This window comes from Ceratina calcarata, unplaced genomic scaffold (assembly GCF_001652005.2).
Source record: "Ceratina calcarata isolate Rehan_Ccalc_2016 unplaced genomic scaffold, ASM165200v1 scaffold337.2, whole genome shotgun sequence".
NCBI lineage: Eukaryota > Metazoa > Arthropoda > Insecta > Hymenoptera > Apidae > Ceratina > Ceratina calcarata.
This window is the reverse complement of record NW_017156497.1, coordinates 330,549-337,825: the sequence shown is the minus strand read 5'-3', so window position 1 is coordinate 337,825 and position 7,277 is coordinate 330,549. Positions and strand designations below refer to the sequence as shown.

Below are 7,277 nucleotides of genomic sequence, written 5' to 3'. Positions count from 1 at the left end.
GAAATTAGAAGAAGAATTCACTATTTTCAATTATAGGAAATGCGTTTTTCTAAGGTACATAAACTTTTCGGATTGACTGTATAGCCAATACATCCTTAAATATCGTTCTCGTCGTTCGATCGATCATTCGATACGAGCATCGATGATTCTTTGTAAACACGTTAATTTTATATCGCGGAATGTAACAAACGCAGATTGCAATCGAATTCCCATTGGAAATCGCGTGTCCACCGATGAGTTATGTACTCGAAAAGTGGCAGGACGATAAAATAATTCGAGATATACAATTACAACGATCAACGGATATCGGCTCTCGTTTCATCCTCCTCTCTCTTTTTTCGTCGATTTCACGGCAATTTTGCATATCGAGCCCCGCGGGCTATTATTTGAACGTCGACACCGAAACGCTCGTTTTTCCGACGGAACTTCCTACGTAAACACTCGTCACTCTCTCTTCGTTGACCGAGTCTTTACGTCCTAACGACACTCCCACGCAATAGTTTAGACCGCAGATTTTTATATAAAATATTCATGGCTCAGTGTTTTGAAAGAGTGCATAAAATCCACAGTCTAGCCACGATTAATTCTACTTTGTTCGGCAGTACTGAGACACGCTTAATTAAAGTCTGTACGCGTCTAAGTAATTTTTTTTAATCCACATCATCTCGCTTTTGTAGCCACCTTTCGTGCAACGATTAACATGGATTCATATGTAAGTTACTTCTGGCCCGCTTTCCCAACGAGTTTGCAGAACTTTTTTTTTTCGTTCGGAACAAGTTTAAGCGAAACAATTGAATACAAAGCTGCTGCATTCCATTTTCCGCTTCGACACGAGACCCGCCATTTCTCGTTCGCTGTTCTCTTTTTTTTTTCTTCTTTTTTTTTCCTATACCTCTCTCGATTCCTCTGTATGCACTTTCCCTTCTGATATCCATCGGGGAGATATTGAAAGGATGGATTTTCATTATCGCGTCCCCTTTTCCATCGATTTCAATCGGCGAAATAAAATTCCTCCACGGGTATCGAAATTTCCGATTACGCTTCGCGGATAGTTTCACGATTTTTTTTTCAATACAATTTTTACCTCGAAACATATTTTCAATTAATCAGAACGAGAGGACAAACTTTAAACAATCGAGATATCATTCATTTAAATCTGTCTGTGTCTTTGATGACACTAGCGGATGAAAAAATGGACGCGTGGCGTCGATGAAAATGGAAGGAAAATTGAAAAATCAAATATTAATTTTTATACTGTTTCACGGATATGAAATGCGCGCTATGTACGGACATTGGAGGCAGAATCCTCGAGCCTCCGTGGCGCAATGGGCTAGCGCGTTCGGCTGTTAACCGAAAGGTTGGTGGTTCGAGCCCACCCGGGGGCGAATTTCTTTTGTTCGATGTCCTTCTGTTCAAAAGGTTGACACTGTGTCTCTTGAGCCAGTAGGCCACTTGTTAAACAGCGTGAAACGTGAATATCCTCGCAGGACACACTCGACATCTGCGACAAGATCGTTCAAAAGAACTACTCAGAGACCAGTATTCAGAGGTGTTTGCTCATTCTTAAGATTATCTTAAGAATTTGCTATTCCTGTCTATCCCATATTTCCAATCCTTGGCCGATATTCAGAGTCGTTGCTTTTTCTTAAGATCGTCTTAAGAATTTGCTATCCCTGTCTATCCCATGTTTCCAGTCCTTGTGTTGTACAGGGAACACGGACTTCAGTAAATGCTTAAGACGATCTTAAGAAGAAGCAACGACTCTGAATACCGGCTCTTGTCTTATACAGGGAACAGGCACTTAAGCAAATGCTTAAGACGATCTTAAGAATAAGCAACGACTCTGATTACCGGCCAGAGATTCCTTTTACTTTTCGCACTTCCACTTCTGTACTCTCGTTTCTATAAAAAATGAAACGAGTTTTAGATCATAAGACGGAAGGAGGGTCTAGACTCGAATTCTGGTATCATTCACGTCAAAACTGCAAAAGTTAATCGCCCAACGTGGGGCTCGAACCCACGACCCTGAGATTAAGAGTCTCATGCTCTACCGACTGAGCTAGTCAGGCAGATGACAGAGGCATCTTCGCTCGTTTTGCGCCTCGGACGGAGGATTGGATAAAAATTAGGTTAAGTAAGTAAAATCGTGGAGGTCCATTTGGTCTAAGAAGAGGTGACGACCTTCAGGTTCGTATCATACAGTCTTCAGACAGACGAGAGAAGAAGATTCAGCACGAAAAACCCATGGGAATCGGCGTAGAAAGAAGGAATTTTTCGACATTTAGCCGAAAATCGACTCGATTTCGGCTATTTCTCGCTATAAAGTGAAATAATTCCCAAACTATCGCCTGGATCAAAATTGTACGTATCACACAGTCCTCAGACAGACGAGAAAAGATTTATTTAGCGAATAGGAAAACAGCAATGGACCCTATTGAGCCCATGAGTCGTAAACAGGAGACCCTTGACGAGTAAGCTAAAGGAAAAAGATATGAAAGGTACTTTTATGAAGACCCTTAAACCTGCAACATGGGCAGCTCACTAGTTTAGAATAGAGCTTATCTGCATAAATCCTCATTTATAGCTTAGGGCAACGATTCCACCTGTTAACGAATCTACCTGGAAATGATCCTACGCGATGATAAATAAGTAAATGAGGGGTACTGATGTAAATGTATTGAATTTGTTATCTTTTGATTCATACCGATAGCTCAATCCGTTCCGGAGATATAGGTGTCCAAAGTCTAAGTGTAGNAATTTTTTTAAACGTTTACTGAATCAAAGATTAAATTAATGCTGCTCGTGACTCACTGCCACTAGTGTACGTGGGAACCACTAGATGTCTACGAGGAAACAGCCGTTCCCACTTTCGAGTAGAACGACACTGGTTATATCAGGTCTGAGAGAGCTGAGAACGGCAGTCATTCAGTGGGAGTACTACTGATCGATTTAGCAGATGATGATTATCGGAGATGATCCCTGATTAAACTCCGCTCCCTGACTTCTATCAATCGCAACGACGGATGTCAGTGGAATTTCTGATGCTAAATCCATATTTTTGATACGATACGAAAATCAATTCAGCTCCTCTCACGATGCAATTGAACAAATAATTGCAACGTGGAATTATACGACAAAAAAGACTGCAAGCGTTTTTATATAAAACGACGAGTAAATAAGTAAACGAGAGACGCATCGCTTCCGCTGAATTTCGACTTGTTTGCAATATCTTGCGGTGTTCGTACGTGGCGTACGCGCGGGGGCGTGAGGGGAACAAATGAATCGAGGCTTTGTCGAGTAAAACAGAGTTCCAACAGGCGCCAGCGGCAGATGCTTTACGCCTGTTCCTCTGCCGACGCGGTTCAAAGTTAAATGAGGTCGGAGCCCATAACCGGTAATACTGCGGCGACAAATTCGCAGACCGGCGAGGCTGGCACATCTTGCGGTGCTCGAACCCGTCTCGTTTTCGACTTACCCCGTCTTTTACGCTCGACCGTTGATCTCTAACGACCTCCTCTCGTTACCCTCCCCTTTCGACCTTGCCATTCGGATCGATAGAACGAGACAGAGTCGATTATCGAATCACGATCGAAGAACGCTCGTACGGTAGAACTGTTTCGGATAAAAAGAGGGAGGCAGGCGAAGGTGGAAAGTCATTATCGTGACAAAGACGATCCGAGGTAATCGAGAGAAGCCTATAGGTTCTCTCGTTGGGCGTAGACCGTTCCGCGGTGTAGTCCCGAAGAACACGGCCGACCCTTTGTCCGTTCACACGGGAGAGCTTCGGGGTAATTCCCGTGAAACGTTGCTCGACCGTGAGTTCGATCAACTCCACCACTCGTATTTCTTTCGACCCTCCTTTCTACGAGAAGTTCTCCTTTTACTGCGGGGGTGGTCGAAACATTTTTCAAACAAGCGACGCCTCGCCGTGCGGTTCGATTAAAATTTCAGGGAGAATCGTCGTAGCCTCGGCACGATAAATCTCGCCAAAATATAAACGCGAAAAAAGAAAAAAAAAATGGCTATTGTCGAGAGTTTGGAGACTCGCCAAGTATCGATAATTAGTTCCTGCATGGGCACAAAGAAACTGGAACGAAATTAAGACGACGACCCCGAACGCTCGACGATGAGCCCACTCTGTGTTCGAACCAACTTTCAACCGGGCTAATTTACGATAATGGTATCCCGAGGCCGGTCGAACAAACGCTTAAAGTCGTTCCGAAGATCGCCTTTGACGACGGCAACAGTTATCGTTTCATTGCCCAGTCGAAACACAGAGTCGTCAGGATTATCATTTAAGAAGTCGTCTTATTATGAATTATAGTAAATCACAGGATCACGTTCCCTTCGTTTACTTTATTACCTCCCCTGAATTTCTATCACTCTATCTAGTCTCCACGAATAAATAATAATAGAAATTTAAGTTAGAATCACATAGACTCGTACCATTTAATTTCTATCAACGTATAATTTGAAGAAACTCGAAGGAGCGTGAGTGGGCGAGAAATCTTGCGACTCTGCGCTTTATCTGTCCCACATAGAGCCACTCATCAGCGACGCGGGGAGAGTTGCCTCTTCCTTATAGATAACGAGATGAACTTTCGCCTACTTGTTAGTAGGGTAGTCTAGATGATACATGGATCATTAGGGAAACTGCGGTTATCATCGGTTCGCCCTGATAATCTCGCGCAGTCACTCGTTTAACCCCGTCCTATCAGTCGCCACCCCGAATCTCTCGACCAACAAGGAAATGAGAATTCAGATATAAGTCACGGGGCATAAGATAGAATTCAAAGTTTGGTGGGATTTTCTAACGAGAATAAAAAAAGGAAGGAGGAATTGATTTTTGTTCGAAAGACGGGATAAACTGTGGCAATCAAACTGGTTTAAAAATAAAACGAAAGATGCGAGAGACACGATATCGGAAGGGATTACGGTGGTGTTACTGGGGAAACGTGTCGAAAACCTATGTGGAAAATAAACTGCAGCCAGCTGCTATAAAAAACGGATTAACCGCGTAATTGCGCGCAGTTGTTCGAGCGACCGCCGCGTAATTAACGCACCCTATTAACAGCTGTGTAGGTACACGAGCCCTCCCGGAATTAACTCGGAACAGGTTCTGTGCCGAGTTACACTTAAATTATCTGCAGCCTCCCATACGTACTTTTACTACCGCCGTTTACGAGTTTAAACGACAACAATTTTTAATTTCCCGATTCCTATCTCGAAAAGTAGAATTATTCTTTCGAATTTCGGTCGAAAATTACAACTGGCAAAGAGGGAGAGAGGCTTCTCGTTTGATCCGAGGAAATTTTACGGTAGATCGGTTCGAGGAGCGACCTCCCTAATTTGCACGTCGAAGGGGATCTCGAAGATCTGGGAAAAAGATTAGAACCGCCAGGGAACAATGATCGGCTCGTTTCCTGCTCGATCGACTCCATAACGCGATCACCCGAAAGATTCCTAGCAAAATCGACCGGGACCAGATTTTTATACAGAGTTCGTGTCGATTCTAAGTTAATTGATATCGAATTTAGAATAAAATCTCCTCCGACGTCTGAGACTCGGAAACGGTTGTTCCTAAGACCCGAAGGAGCCACGCGGGAACGTTTATCCTAGCGGAGGTATCGATTCGTTTCCATTGACCCTCCGGAAGAATCTATAGAAAGTAGAGAAGGGTCCAAACTCGATTTGTTGTTCCACCTTCTGGATTCCCCCGCGTTTCTCTCACGATTTCCAGAAAATCGAACTTCGAACCTCGCCTAAAGAATTATAAACGGAGAACAGGAAGCTTGATTTTGATCGGATCCGAGTGACACAGTTGGTAATTATAAATAAGATATTAATTCGGCGAAATATCATTGGTGTCAAGACACGACCGAAATCGTTATTAATAACCAACTGCTGGCTCCCAGTTCTCGTCAATTATTAAGTTGCTCGCATAAAACGAAATAATTGTTCTAATTTCGAACAAACTACGAGACGTTTACTCTGCTCAGACACACTATTTCCAGTGTGATTATAAATATGAAACAGGTAATGGAGAAGGTATTCCCTTGACAAACTCGTCTGCTCGCTAATAATTCGTGGCCCGATGAAATTTTCACAAGTTCGCACGAGCTGAATTTCAAATATAATGAAAGTTGAATAAATGTCGTATTCTAATTTCGATGGATCGATCTCGGGGCTTTCATCAAGTTTGCATTACAGGGAATAAAGAACAAGGTCGAAAAAAAAGAAGAAGAGAGGAAGATCGAGGGCGTATCTAACCCGGAACAGCCATGAAATAATTATGACCCTTCTTATCCGCCTACTGAATTCATTCTACCCTCGGTCACTTCCTTCTCTGTTAAAAGGATCCTTCGACTTTTAAATCGCTATCCTTTCCATTCGACAAATCGTTTCACCATTCCGCCTCACTCTATACATATGTACGTACATATACCTTCTATGTAAACGTCCGAAGGTTCGCCGATGGACGAGAAATATTCTTTTTCTATTATTTCCAATGAAAATTCGATATCGAGCCTTACAATTTCCCGAATTATTCGCGGCTTAATGCACGTGCAAATTATTTGCAGGGTTTAAGCCGCGCGAAACTTGAAAACGACCTTTTGTCCGAGCGACGCGGGGTCTTTGAACCGTTCGTTTCCGACGACTAAAACACACTGGCCAGGGCGAATTATTCTCGACGGGAGACGAAAAAAAATTCGAGCTCTGCGCCTGACAAGTGATTAATTCTCTCGGTTGGCAAGAACCCCCTGACAGAGGATCCCCAAGAGGGTTTATTCCCGTGGGTCCGCGAAACTTGCCAATTGAAAATCGATTCGTACTTTTTGAGAGAACAACAAAAGGCGTTTCGAATATCCGATAATAATTTCACTCGTCAAAGTGAACGTCGTTCTGTACAATTCCTCTCTCTCTCTCTCTCTCTCTCTCTCTGTGTACTCGACCCTTTCACGGATGTTTTCACTGCGGTCGAAAGGATCGTTTGAAACCGTGGCTCTGTTTCAGGTGAGAATATTTTCCCTCCCATCGTTTAATCGAGTCGTTCGGCCCGCGGGCAGACCCGAGTAAATGACCAGACGTCGTTACCCGCGTTAACGCCCGTAAAGACAATTTACTCGAAAGGGTCAAACGAATTTCCCGATTCCCTGTTTACTCAGAGAAACGCGTACAATAATAACGCGTTGATACACAGAATCGTATTATTTTCTATTGCGCCAATTAATCTTATTGATGCCCCAATTATACCAGATCGTATAGCAAATATAATA

General features: G+C 43.2%; 1 protein-coding gene and 2 non-coding genes across 8 annotated transcripts in view; 1 reads left to right on the top strand and 2 right to left on the bottom strand.

The window, feature by feature from the left end:
* nAChRa3 (nicotinic acetylcholine receptor alpha3 subunit) overlaps window positions 1–7,277 on the bottom strand; it is a 41,520-nt gene that overhangs the window by 22,399 nt on the left and 11,844 nt on the right. The window lies entirely within an intron of this gene.
* Window positions 1,312–1,385, top strand: TRNAN-GUU (transfer RNA asparagine (anticodon GUU)). Its single transcript has one exon. It is a non-coding gene; the product is annotated as a tRNA-Asn (tRNA).
* Window positions 1,997–2,069, bottom strand: TRNAK-CUU (transfer RNA lysine (anticodon CUU)). The gene has a single exon. It is a non-coding gene; the product is annotated as a tRNA-Lys (tRNA).